Source organism: Bactrocera neohumeralis, chromosome 6, assembly GCF_024586455.1.
Source record: "Bactrocera neohumeralis isolate Rockhampton chromosome 6, APGP_CSIRO_Bneo_wtdbg2-racon-allhic-juicebox.fasta_v2, whole genome shotgun sequence".
In the NCBI taxonomy this organism is placed as follows: Eukaryota; Metazoa; Arthropoda; class Insecta; order Diptera; family Tephritidae; genus Bactrocera; species Bactrocera neohumeralis.
The window spans coordinates 64,308,719-64,321,904 of NC_065923.1; positions in this window are offsets into that span (position 1 = coordinate 64,308,719).

Below are 13,186 nucleotides of genomic sequence, written 5' to 3' on the forward strand. Positions count from 1 at the left end.
GGCGCTTCACACAATTACTTGCCGCAACTGAAATCCGTACAACAAATATGAAGTTCAGAGCAGCAAAAACCAAAGCGGACATCGGCTGTTTGCAAAACATTGTGACACAATGAGCAAGCGCAGAAAAATTGGTGTGAGAAAAGCGCACGTCCGAGTGAGCAGCACACCAATACCAACAGCGGCGGTACGTGTTGCATGCTTTGATTGCAGAAAGCTGCTGCAGGATATGTTTGTTTAGATGTTGTTTTTGTTATTGTATATATATTTTTCAATAGTTCTCAAACTTTAAAGCGGACTTTTGTCTGACTGTTTCGTTGTATCGTTGGTGTTGTTGTTGTGTTGTTGTTTTTCCGTGTCGCTATTCCTGACAGCGATCTTGGCGTTCTGTCGGCTTTGTTTTCATGTGATCTGGTGCGATTTGTATTGATTGGCGGCTAATTGTGGCGCGGTGTTGCTGTGCATTTATAAAATGTCTGCAACAAATAAGAATCGAATAGAAAGCAGCAGACGATTGTGGCGTCAGTTAGCCATTGGTTAGATTTCTGCTCTTCTTTATGTTTAGTTTTTGTCTTTTGTATTAGTTGTAAGATTATTAGATGTTGAATTTAGCTTTTTGTACTCGGGCTTATAATGGTTAAGATGAAACAGTTTCAGTTGATTAAAGTCAGATATTTTCTAAAATCGTAAAAAGAAGTCCAATAGACAGTTACAGAAAATATTATTTTTGGACTCTCCAAAATTTGAGATAGATTTAAAACTAACCGCGAAATATAACTGTTATGGATTTTGGTTTCAGACCTTTATCGATATATAGGCAGTAGTTATGATCTGTTGATTGAGAAATACTCATTTGCTACAAGTTAAGGAATCCCATTGCCATATACATATATAGAAGAAATTTCCCCAAAGAGTTCTTGGAACTCACGAGACACAAATTTCCGTCTTCCACTATTTACATGTTTTTTCATTCAGCAGAGTCCTTATTTTGGCAAGACCAATTTTTTTACTAGTAAGAGGAAATTGTGGTGACGTCTCTCACCAAAAGTTGTGCTTCGACATATCAAAATCGCTATGCTTTACTGGGTGGGGCAGAGTGCGTATTTGAAGAGGCGCAGTGACTTTTTATGTATAGATTGAAGCTCAAAGGGTAGATCTGTTAGTTTGTTAGACTTCTATCGAGAGCTCTCAGTAAATTCTTGCTTCACACGGTCAAAGCATTGCAGTGCCTTTCAAGAAGAAATGGCAGCCATCTAGATAGTTACAGATGTACTTCTCCGAAGTATGACTTTTAGGGAGGTGTGCAATCACTCCGATAGCAAAGTTGAACTCAAAATCAGTCAAGGAGTGTATGATGATGTTTTGTCGATATGCGAGGATATTTTTCATCTGCAGAGAGAAAATTGTGGTGGCTGTCTTGACGTAGCTTTTTGGAAATTTTATTCTATGCATTAGTAAGATAATATCAGGATTAATTCAAGCGGTGAGCAAATAATTTATGTGCTTAAGGTCTGCGCACTCTAGATTAAGGCTAATCCACAAATAAAAGGTTATCCATTTCGAGATTTCTCACTTCATTAAAGTAGAAACACGGAAACTTCAAATTCAATGGGGAATGTTGATTATGATTCGAAAGAACATTATTTGGCATTTATTTTTCGAAGTTTATCTCTAGCTGTACGTGTTCTATTCGGTTGAATATTATCTAATAATAGTAACCTCAGTAGGCCGATAATGTGTCAAATTTCGTGAAACTAACAACCTTCCTATACAAGAATTCTATTTTGATAGATCAGTTTGCATACAGCTATAGTGGTCCGGTACCGGCAACTAACCAGCTTCTTAAGAAGAAACGGACGTATACAAACTTACTAAGCGATTTCTCGACTGTGTGACTAGTGCACATATATACAGACAGACAGATTTTGAGACGTGCATGGTTAAATCACTCAGAACGTCTCTGACGTTGTTATCTGGGTGTTACAATTTTTTTTTACCCTATTCAAGGTATAATTATCAGGTAAAGGTACAGCTGGAATAAATATGGAAAATTTTATCAAATATGAATTTTCAACATGATTTATCTTGCAACACAGCGCCAATAAGTCCTATCGAGTTCGCAGTGAAATCGCTCCAAATCATTTATCTGAGTGATACCATATACAAGGAGACAAACTCACATTTATTGCCACCCGTTCGGTAACAACGCGACGCTAATGGCGACAAAGTGCCGTTGAGCGCAAAATTGCCGCACAGCAAAACCTTGATGGTTGTGGCACAAACGCGCGTGCAATGAGCAAGCAAAGCGCAAGCGCAAACTAAATATACCCGAAACACACTTGCGCACATGTAGGCCAGTTGCCACTTGCTTGCGCCTGGCTTTATGTTATGCGAGTACGCCTTGCACTGCCTCGTACTGGCGCGTATATGTACATGCGGCAACATATTTGTAGCTGTAACAGCAGTCGTTGTCGGGCCCCTTGTGACTTTGGTGACTGTTGTGCATCACACAGCGTCGATTGGCACTGACACGAGCAACAATTTATCCATTTAGTTGTCATCAATCGTGTGACATTCGCGCTTCTGCCAGCGATTGCAATGATCTGCTTGCTGCTGTTGTTGGTTTTGTTTCAAGTTGTTGCTGCTGCTATTTTTCGACGATTACGTGTACCATTGTTCGAATTGATTGTTGCAGCTCTTTTGGCTTGTTTTCTATAGCTGTTGTTTGTTGTTTTCTCCGGTTGCAAGTTCTAGTCAGCGGTGTGTTTGTTTTTGTGGTTTTATTTCGCTTTCATGTTGCAAAGCGATTTATTGTGGGAATAGACAGTTGGCACTTTGATTTGTCAGTGATGAAAGCTTATCCACAGATTGATCACAGAGTTAACAATATATTAGAGAGACTCGTTTGGTGCAACTAGATTGTGGCAAAGATAAAACTAATGGAACTGAAGCTTTTATATAAGTGTACGTGGATATGGTACATACATACCTACATATATTGTATTTATAAATGTGCTCAGCTAACCGGTAAAGAACTAAAAATATAACTGCACAATTAGTTTACAAAAGTACAAGAGTAGAAACTGGTTACTTAACCAAATTTAAAACCATTTATATGCTTTTAGTGCACAACTAGTATGAAATGCATAAATTTTCCAATATTATTAAATATTTGGAGACTTTTAGAACTTTTACGATAAGCACAGAATAACATAATTTAACACTTCCTCAAAAAAGTTGATTATTTAATCTTTTTATTAAAGATTATGATGTGGAGACTTTCAAAAGGCAAACATTTTTAATTTAAATATCTTTTATCTATTTATAAGCAAATGAATATAGTTTTTTGTATTTCGAAACTCTCCAAAACTGGAGACTTTTACAAAAATTTCTACTAGCATAAAGAACTCTTCGATATACATACTATATTCTCTAATTTTATATTTCATATACATATGTAAGTAGTTCATTACTGATATTCATAACATTTGTAATAAGTACTATAGCATATTATAAATTTAAATTTCCTTCAAAAATATGTATGAACAAATATACATATGTTATGTGAGGATTAACGTTAATTTAGCACTGTTTAAAAAATTGTTGATTATTTATTCATTTAAATAAAAATTATATTTTGGAGACTTTCGAAAAGCGAAAATTTTTTACTATAAACGTGTCTTTAATTCTATTTCCGATCAATTTTATGTAGTTTTTCAAATTTTGTAACTCTCCAAAATTTGGAGACTTTTGGAAAAACTTCATAATTGCTTCTAAGTAATGCGAAACTGATATTTGTAAGTCCTAATAAAATATGATATTACTGCAACCTCATTACGTCACTAATTTCACTAGAAATAGTGTAAATACTTGTGTATTGGTGGTCCACTGTTATTATAGCAACTTATGCGCTTATATTCCTAATTACGTAACAATGTATATAATTGCATTTGAAAACATGTATTTGTCCACCATTAGTAATCTGAGCCCACTCTTAATTCAATTGCATAATGTTGCACAAACAATGTTTCATTAAATGAGCAGATGCTAAAGGAATCTTGCAGTTACATCAGAGTACAAGCATGTTTACCATATGTATGTATATAAACGAGTATGTTATGTATGCCATAATGTACATGCAACATTGTTGTTAAGCGCAAAAAAGAGCAACACCCTCAAACCACTTTAATTCCATACAAATCCAATTTTAATGTGCAACATAAAGATAAGCTTGATGCGCGACTTATTAGCGCAACAATGAATGTACTCGCATCATCACACATTTATACATACAAGTACATAAAAAGTGCTATCGCGCGACCGCTGAGTAGAATAAGCTCTAAAAAATTACAAAAAATAATTTTGCTTAAGTGTGCAATATTGGGGCAAAGTTTGACGTTGTGTAGGTTTGTATGACAAGCTGTTCCAACAACAAATTTGGCAACAGTCAGCGTCCGAAGTCATTAAGGTCTTGAAACACCGCCTCTTCGCTTGGCATTACAAAGTCCTTATGCTCGTAAATATGGATAAAAGACTTTTATGTATCGACGCAGCGCTTTTCGTATATCGCAAATTTTTTAAGGGCTAATATCGAATCTAGTCAGTTCGGTGTATTCAGCATGACTTTACGCGTTCAACAGTTTGCAAAAGCTAAATTTTCAAGAAGTAAGTGCCTAAATCTTACTATCTCAGAAACCTCCGAAGAGTACAAAATCAAAAGTTTATGGCAAAGCTTTTCAAGTAATGTTGGTGTTACTTTCAAATTTTGCTTCGATTTTGTTTCAAGGCCATTGAAGTGCTTACGATTAAGTTAGCTTGCTTCGACGTTGCTTTGCACTAATGCACATGATGGTATATTTTTTAGAGCCTTAACTATCTGAGGAGACTTACTTTGGTGGTACTTATCTTGATATGTGGATTCTACTCACCCATGTCTTTTTGTTAATGCTGGCAAGGCATTCTTATAACTAGGTAGTATCCACCTACTTCCTGCAACTACTTCAATTAAAGTCTTGGGCACTTTACTTTTACTATAGCGGCCCTATCTTAAACCGTCCTTAAGCAGTGGATCATACCGAAATAATATCCTATTTGAACGATAGAATTAATGTCAGTGGTAACTGCAAAGGCGATTAGCTAGCCAGAGATGCATCATTTTCCCTCTTACATGTAAATGGAAAGTTGGTTCTACATTGGCCTCTTGTGTTTTAGTGCTGGACCAAGGAACCTCGTATGCGCCGAGCAGGTGTTGATCTTCGACCCTTTTCTATACGACTGGCTTTTGGCATAGAATATAATAGTAGAGATCTACTAAACTACTTGAACTTAGGAATGTTCATCTTGCGCAATAGCAGGACTTTTTATCTGGACATTACCAGTAGCCATTCATGTGGTAAGGCTATGACGCAAGACGTCAAAGCTAGCGGAAGGTATGGTGGAAACATCAAGGCATTTTCTCATCCATTGCACAGTCTATGCAAGAATGTGAAGACTTTAAAAGGAAACATTCGAGGCTTAAAAAATAATTCCTTATTCGGTCGCAGGTGACAGAAAGCTAGAGGCTATCAGTCCAATGGAACTAAATGAACCCCACTTGAAAGTATCTTCCGGTGGACGCAGTGGAGACTAGATTTTTTAATCTACTTTGCATATAAATTTACTCTATTATGAAAAAATTAATAAAATTCACAGACACTTTTTTGAAGGACCAATAAAGATTAGCCTAACCCTTGTGAAAAAGAGAAAAAGTAAAACGAATAACTTATTTCTTAAGCCAGAGAGCATGTAATGCAATGTGTTGAGGTAATCTCAATAAATTAGGAGCCGTTGCAGCGAAGTAAACAAACGATTTATATAAAAGTGCAACAAGCGGGGTTGCCACAGCAGTACTGAAGCATCCACAACCACCTAAGCCACGGTGCAGCAATCAATTGGTTCAAGCGCCAACTTAAAGCGATTAATGGTGATTAATTGATGACAAAGCGCAGTCAAATCAAGTGGCAATTGACAAAACTCATTGCCAACAAGGTGCTTTACAAATACAATAACAACAACACTAGAATATAAACGGCAACAAAAAGTCAGTGACAACAAAATAAATAACACGAACAATAAATGCAGAGCAGTTGGCACTTAACCAAGAAGAAACGCTGTGTGTGTGTGTGCGTGTGGTAGCTGCAACTTAGCAAACAGCCGACAAAGCGTGCAACCAATATGTTGTGGCATGTCACCGTGCACCGCATGTTGCATGTGGCCGCACAAACGGCCAAACACGTAGCTAGAAGCCTAGTATATAAACCAAAAAGCAATCAAATAGAAGTTGTTGCTGCCGCCGCTGCTGCTGCCACAGTGGCAACGAATGAAGTGTAGGAAAATTAATGGTTTGCATGTTGGTCATTTGTCTTCATTTGTTGCCAGCGCTGCTGTATGTAGCACCACCAAGCTGTGGCAACAATTTTCAGACACTCCAACCAGCTTGATATACTTGCGGCAACTGCGTGCAACATAGTATTTTTTTTTTTATCTTTGAGGCATGTGTGTCCAGCTGTTGGTGTTTGTTGTGCGGCATTCATGTCGCCTTCACTTGATGTTGTTGTCATTATTTGAAGTTGTTGCGGTACATGTTGCATTCGTTTTTTTCACTTATGTTGCAAGTCGCTGATATTTCTGCGCCATTATAGTTGTGGTGTGCATATGTTTGTCGTCACACCAACGCCAACACTCAACGTGCCACCATAGCTGGAGCAAAGGCGCTCAAATCGTTCACTCCAGTAAAATAGGATTTTTTTCTTCCAGCATGCTGCTGCAACATGAGTTGTGTTTGTGTGGCATTGTGCATGCGCTCGCAAATTAATTACATTTTAAAAGTTGCACGTGATCAAGCGGCGCATATTGAGTTCAACATTGATCATCATGCAACATTGACTTATTAAGTGATTACATGCGCCTAAACATGCAACGTTGCACAGAAATGAGTACGCAAATTAATGTTGCATGACATACGCTGTGTGCTGATGTTGCTCAATATTCCTGCATGCACTGGGTGGTAATTGGTTGAAGCAAAGCTATTGCAACACGGTTGTAATTAATTAAATATTTGCATGTTGCACTTATAGAAAAATGATTTGAATAGATAAATGTGGTAATTTTTATACATCAAATATAATTAAAAGTTGTAAATTTCAGAAAAAATAATAATTGTATACTTGTGGCATCAACAAGAACTTGCAACATTGCATTAGAAAAAAGTTTTTAATTACTATAAATTAAAAATTTACATACATTAAGTAAAATGAATAATATAGCACCTTATTTTTTGCGTGTGGCATCAAATACAACTTGCAACATTAAATTTTAATAAAACTTTAATTACTAAAATTTGAAAATATAGTTATACGAAAGATTATAATATAAATAATATCAAAATTTTGTGTGTGGCATCAAATACTACTTGCAACATTGCTTAAAAAAATGTTAAATTACTTTAGTTTGAAAATGTATGTAATTGTATGAACGTATATAGGTTAGATAATACTGCATTTTTTGCGCGTGGCATTAAATGCAGCTTGCAACATTACGTATAAATAAAATTTTAATTACTATGAATTAAAAATTAAATTTTAAAATTTAGAAACATTAAATTATATAATTTATGTAGCAAAATGTTCGTTGCGTCTGGTATCAAAAAGATCTTTTCAAAATTCTTCTTTACTGGCGTAGACACGCGATTATAGCTGAGTCAGCCGTGTTTCTTTTCGCTATGTGGCGTCAATTGGATATTCCAAGCGTAGCCAGGTCCTTCTCCATCTGGTCCTTCCAACGGAGTGAAGGTCTTCCTCTTCCTCTGCTTCCCCCGGCGGGTACTGCGTCGAATACTTTCGGAGCTGGAGTGTTTTCGTCCATCCGGACAACATGACCTAGCCAGCGTAGCCGCTGCCTTTTAATTCGCTGAACTTTGTCAATGTCGTCATATATCCCATGCAGCTCATCGTTCCATCGAATGCGATATTCGCCGTTGCCAAAGAGCAAAGGACCATAAATCTTTTCCAGAACTTTTCTCTCGAAAACTCGTAACGTCGACTCATCAGCTGATGTCATCGTCCAAGCCTCTGCATCATTTAGCAGCTTATGGAGTTTGGTTTTTGTTCGTCGAGAGAGGACTTTACTTCTCAATTGCCTACTTAGTCCGAAGTAGCACCTGTTGGCAAGAGTTATCCTGTGCTGGATTTCCAGGCTGAACATCAAAGTTATGACTGTCAGCAGTGACGTGAGAGCCAAGTCGAGCGTGCGACGACTGTTTGTTTGATGACAGGAGATATTTCCTCTTGCTCTCCTTCACAGGCAGACCCATTATCCATCAGTTTACACAGCCGTATTAGTTTTGCGGGGATACCAAATTCAGACATCGCGCCATAAAGGGAACTCCTTTTTCCGCTCTCGAAAGCAGATTTGAAATCGACGAATAGGTGGTGTCAGTCGATTCTCCTTTCACGGGTCTCTTCCAAAATTTGACGCATGGTAAATATCTGGTCGGTTGCTGATTTGCCAGGTCTAAAGCCACACTGAAAAGGTCCAATCAGTTCGTTGACGGTGGGCTTTAATTTTTCACACAATACGCTCGATAGAACCTTATACGCGATGTTGAGGAGGCTTATCCCACGGTAGTTGGCGCAGATTGTGGGGTCTCCTTTTTGTGGATTGGGCAGAGCACACTTAAATTCCAATCGTTGGACATGCTTTCGTGCGACCATATTTTACAAGGAAGCTGATACATGCTCCCTATCAGTTCTTCGCCGCCGTGTTTAAATAGCTCGGCCGACAATCCATCGGCCCCCGCCGCTTTGTTGTTCTTCCGGCGGGTAATTGCTATTCGAACTTCTTCATGGTCGGGCACTGGAACGTCTGCTCTATCGTCATTGGGGGATCGCGTTCGCCTTCTCTTGGCGTTGTACTTCCACTGCCATTGATCAGGTTGGAGAAGTTTTCCCTCCATAATTTAAGTATGCTCTGGCATCAGTCACTAGATCACGTTTGGGGTTCTACAAGTGTTTGCTCCGATCTTGAAACCTTCTGAAAGCCGCCGCATTTTTTCGTAGAATTTTCGAGCATTACCTCTGTCGGCCAGCTTATCAAGCTTTTCGTACTCACGCATTTCGGTCTCTTTCTTTTTCTGTCTGCAAATGCGTTTCGCTTCCCTCTTCAACTCTCGGTATCTATCCCATCCCGCACGTGTAGTGGTCAATCGTAACGTTACGAGGTAGGCAGTCTGTTTTCTTTACAATATGTTGCAACAAAAAATTTACTTCCCACAAGTTCATAGTATTAGTTAACTGTAGTAGATAACACTAATTACAAAGCGCTTGCATAATATTGAGATTTGTCAATATTTTTTAATGCTTCAGCATCACAATTTGCTTGTATAGTATCATATAACGGTATTAGATCAGCACTAATTATATTGCTCTACCTCTTCTTGTGATGTTGCAACATCACAAAATATTAACCAATTTAATTTTTTTTATAGACAATTAGTCTCCATAAGTATGTTGTAAGTCCAAGAATATAGGCTCAAAGTTAAGTCGATGTTGCAGATTGAGTAAATTTTATTTCAATAACTTGTATAGTATACATACATAAGTACAACTCTAGTCGCACAAATACTAAAAGACAATCTGCATCAGGCCGCAACATATTCAACTTTTACATGCTTTTTGCTTTACGTTTTTGTTTTTGTACCATAGTAAATATATACATGTATATACGCCGCCACTAAGTGTTGCCGCTATTGTTGCACGCCTTGCTGTTGGGGTTGCTTTGCAGTGGCACCACCAGCAGCGCTTGTCTTTGTCGACACAACAAACAGCTCCCTAGAGACGGAGCCACAAGTGAGCATGCAACACACTGTCATATTCCCTTCATGTTGCAAGTGTGTGCAACTTTCCGCCAAAACAATTGTTTTTCCTTTTTACTGTGTTGCATTGTTGCAAAGCGGCGATTTGTTAGCAGCCAATGAATTTGTGGCGCGCTCGTTTTGCCTACAAATTGTTGCACTTACAAGAGTTATTTATTACTTGCAACGCACTGTGCAACATGCAGCAAGCGTGTATAAACACAAAATAAGCAAAAAATATATTTATATTGAAAAAGTATACGTTGCAAGCAATGTGCAACAAAGTGTGTTGCCGCTATGCACATTTATGTATGTACAACAACAAAAAAAATAAACCGCCAACGAACCTGCCACAAAATTTCGTTTCACATTTTCTTGCCATTTCGCCGCCACACTTTGTGGCATGCCGCACAATGGCCGCACTTTGTGGCATTGTTCGCGCCACTTTTCGCATATTTATCAAAATATTGTTACACTTATGTTTGGCATTGCTGAATTTATGCGCGTCGGCAATTCAACAGCGACCGCAACAGTGCCACCATACAACGCATTGAATTGTTAGCTGCAACAGCAGAGAAAATAGAGAAACGAAGCAAGGCAGCTAAACAACAACAAATACTCGTGTACTCGCCAGCTTTCACACATATTCATCGCTTCCTGTTACTTTTTGTGTTTTTCCATTGAGCTAACTGTTGTTGTTGTTTTTTTCGCTCAAATACTCATTTTATGCTTGTTGCCGTTGTTGTTGGCGCGTCTGCCCGTTTGTGATTTTCACAGAATTTGCAATGCATAAATTTCCGCAAATCAATAAATGACAGCTACAAATACCGCTAAATGCAGTGCTTTCCACGAATTCGTACATAGCGGCGATGCTGTTACGCAGCACAGTTCGTTCGCCCATGTAACTGTAAAGTGGGTTACTGCGAACAAAAGACTTAGGCGACGAACTTGCAAGTTTAGCAAAACTAGGAAACTAGACGTAAATATGAAAATTATGCAAAATATACAAGTGAAGTTATTTATAACGGTAAATTGATATACATATTTCTATAAGAATTTATGAATTTATACGTTAATATACTTTATATAAATTTGTTAAATTTTCAATTTTTTCATAAAATCTTGAGAAATTGTTAATTCAGAATTTCTTCCCTGCTAGTAAAGCCCAAACGTGATAAATATGTATTTCGACACTTTTTGGAAAATCCGCGGTCTGTATACAGCGCTGATGAACCTTCTACAGATGAGGAGGAAAAAGTGTCATTCTGCAAGTAATTCAAATTCTGTCAGTAGCAGAGAAGAAAATATTTTCGAAAAGACAGTGAGGACTCTAATAGTATCTCTGGACTTGATATCTAGTGGTCTTGAATATAGGTTATCATCTTGTTCAGTGACTCCAGCGGGTAGATACTTTATTATTATAAATTACCAGGTTAGACAGCATAGACTGCTAAGCTGATAGTAGCCATTAAATAAGTAGACATGTTCATTGAAAGTAATATATGTGTGTGCTTGCTGCAGTTGATGTAAAATATCTCCAGCCATGTATTCTTTGTACTTATTCCAAAGAGTTTGAGGGTTAGAAAGACCGCAAGAAGATAAAAGCGTTGCGTAAAGTTACATACCTTATTTTATCTGGCGATCGGCATTGTACAGCTTCCTCCATAGTTTCGTCCCAATAATTGTCATTTTCTAACAGTCGCCGAGCTTCACATGCTTCTCGGTATGTTTGTCATTTTGACCATTGACAATTTTAAGTTCTGTAAAGCTAATTGGACCTCTAACATGTTGCAACCACATGCGCAGACAAAATCATTCAAAACTCGTAACATGTACGGTAAAGACACGACCAAGAGCATCCGATGCTTTAACCCCAGGTTGGTTTTGAACAGGTGTACCAAGAATACGACGACGCCATTCTTTTTTTGAACTGTTCCATGCATAATAACGGGGGACCTAAGAGTACAATAATGTCATTGTAAAAGTAGTATTACAGTATTCAGGGTTGAAACTTCATTACTGTAATGCTAGATGGCGTTGAAGTAGCTAAATTTGACGATTTTTTGCCAAAAATTTTTTTATCTTTCATAAAAATTTTTTTTTAATATAAAGTACTCTATGTTACTTCTAATACCTTCAAAAGTATATGTACAAAGTTTCATGATGATCGGTTAAGTAGTTTTTGCGTGAAAGCGTAACAAACAAACTTACATTCGCATTTATAACATTAGCAGCGATAGGGATTGTACACTTTGAATTGCTGAAAAAAATATGTTTTCATACCAAAAACAAATGACATCATTTTGAAGCTCTATGATAACTCTAGCAATTATATAGAAACAATTTTTTTTCAAACGGTACTTTCCTTACTATAGTAGGTAATTGGTGAAATTTGTCGATAGTTATCAAATAAAACGGAAAGTAAAAAGAGAGAACGAAATTTCTGCATCTTTTTCAACAACTTGGCGTGAGATGATACGCGATCCTAATATTGTACGCGAACAAGTGCAAAAAGCGCCTCTCTTGACGCAACACCATAAAGTCTCTCGTCTCAGTTTTGCCCGAAATCACATGAATAAAGACTGGCATTAGGTAAGATTAAGAAAACTGAAATTTTGAATAATACGGTTGCGGCAAAGTAGGCAATGTGCTTACAAAGAAACTTTACTGTTGGTCTCAGGTGATTTTTTCCGATAGGAAAAAGATCAATCTTGATGATCCAGACGGGTTTTTGGGATGCTGGATAGATATACGAAAATAGTCGCGATATTTTTGAAAGCGCAATTTCGGCGGAGGCTCACTTGTGGTATCGGACGCATTTTCAAACTCTGGGACAGTACCGTTGTCATTCCCTTTTTGTCGAATGAATAGTTCCGAATACCAGGAAGTATGAGAAGAAAATCTGCTACTCTATATACAGAGCAATCCGCAAAAATCTTACCCTTTTCAACAAGACAAGACAACGCAAGAATTCATACGAGCAGGTCAAGGAAAATTTGGCTTCAACGTAAAAATATCGATGGTTTGGAATGGCCAGCTTCTTCTCCTGATTTAAGTCATATTGAGAACATCTAGGGATGGCTGGTAAGCAAGGCGGATTATCGTTAATGTAATATTATTTGTGAACTGAAAATAGCTATGAACACATTTTTTCAGTATTTCACAGAAATGTAATGTCTTTATAACAATGAAACAAAGGTTATACTTATAGACATATTGATGAACTTTCCTTTTTTAACTTAAAATAAAAAATTAATACTTTTATGAGTATACATATGTTTTTTAATCATAATATTTCAA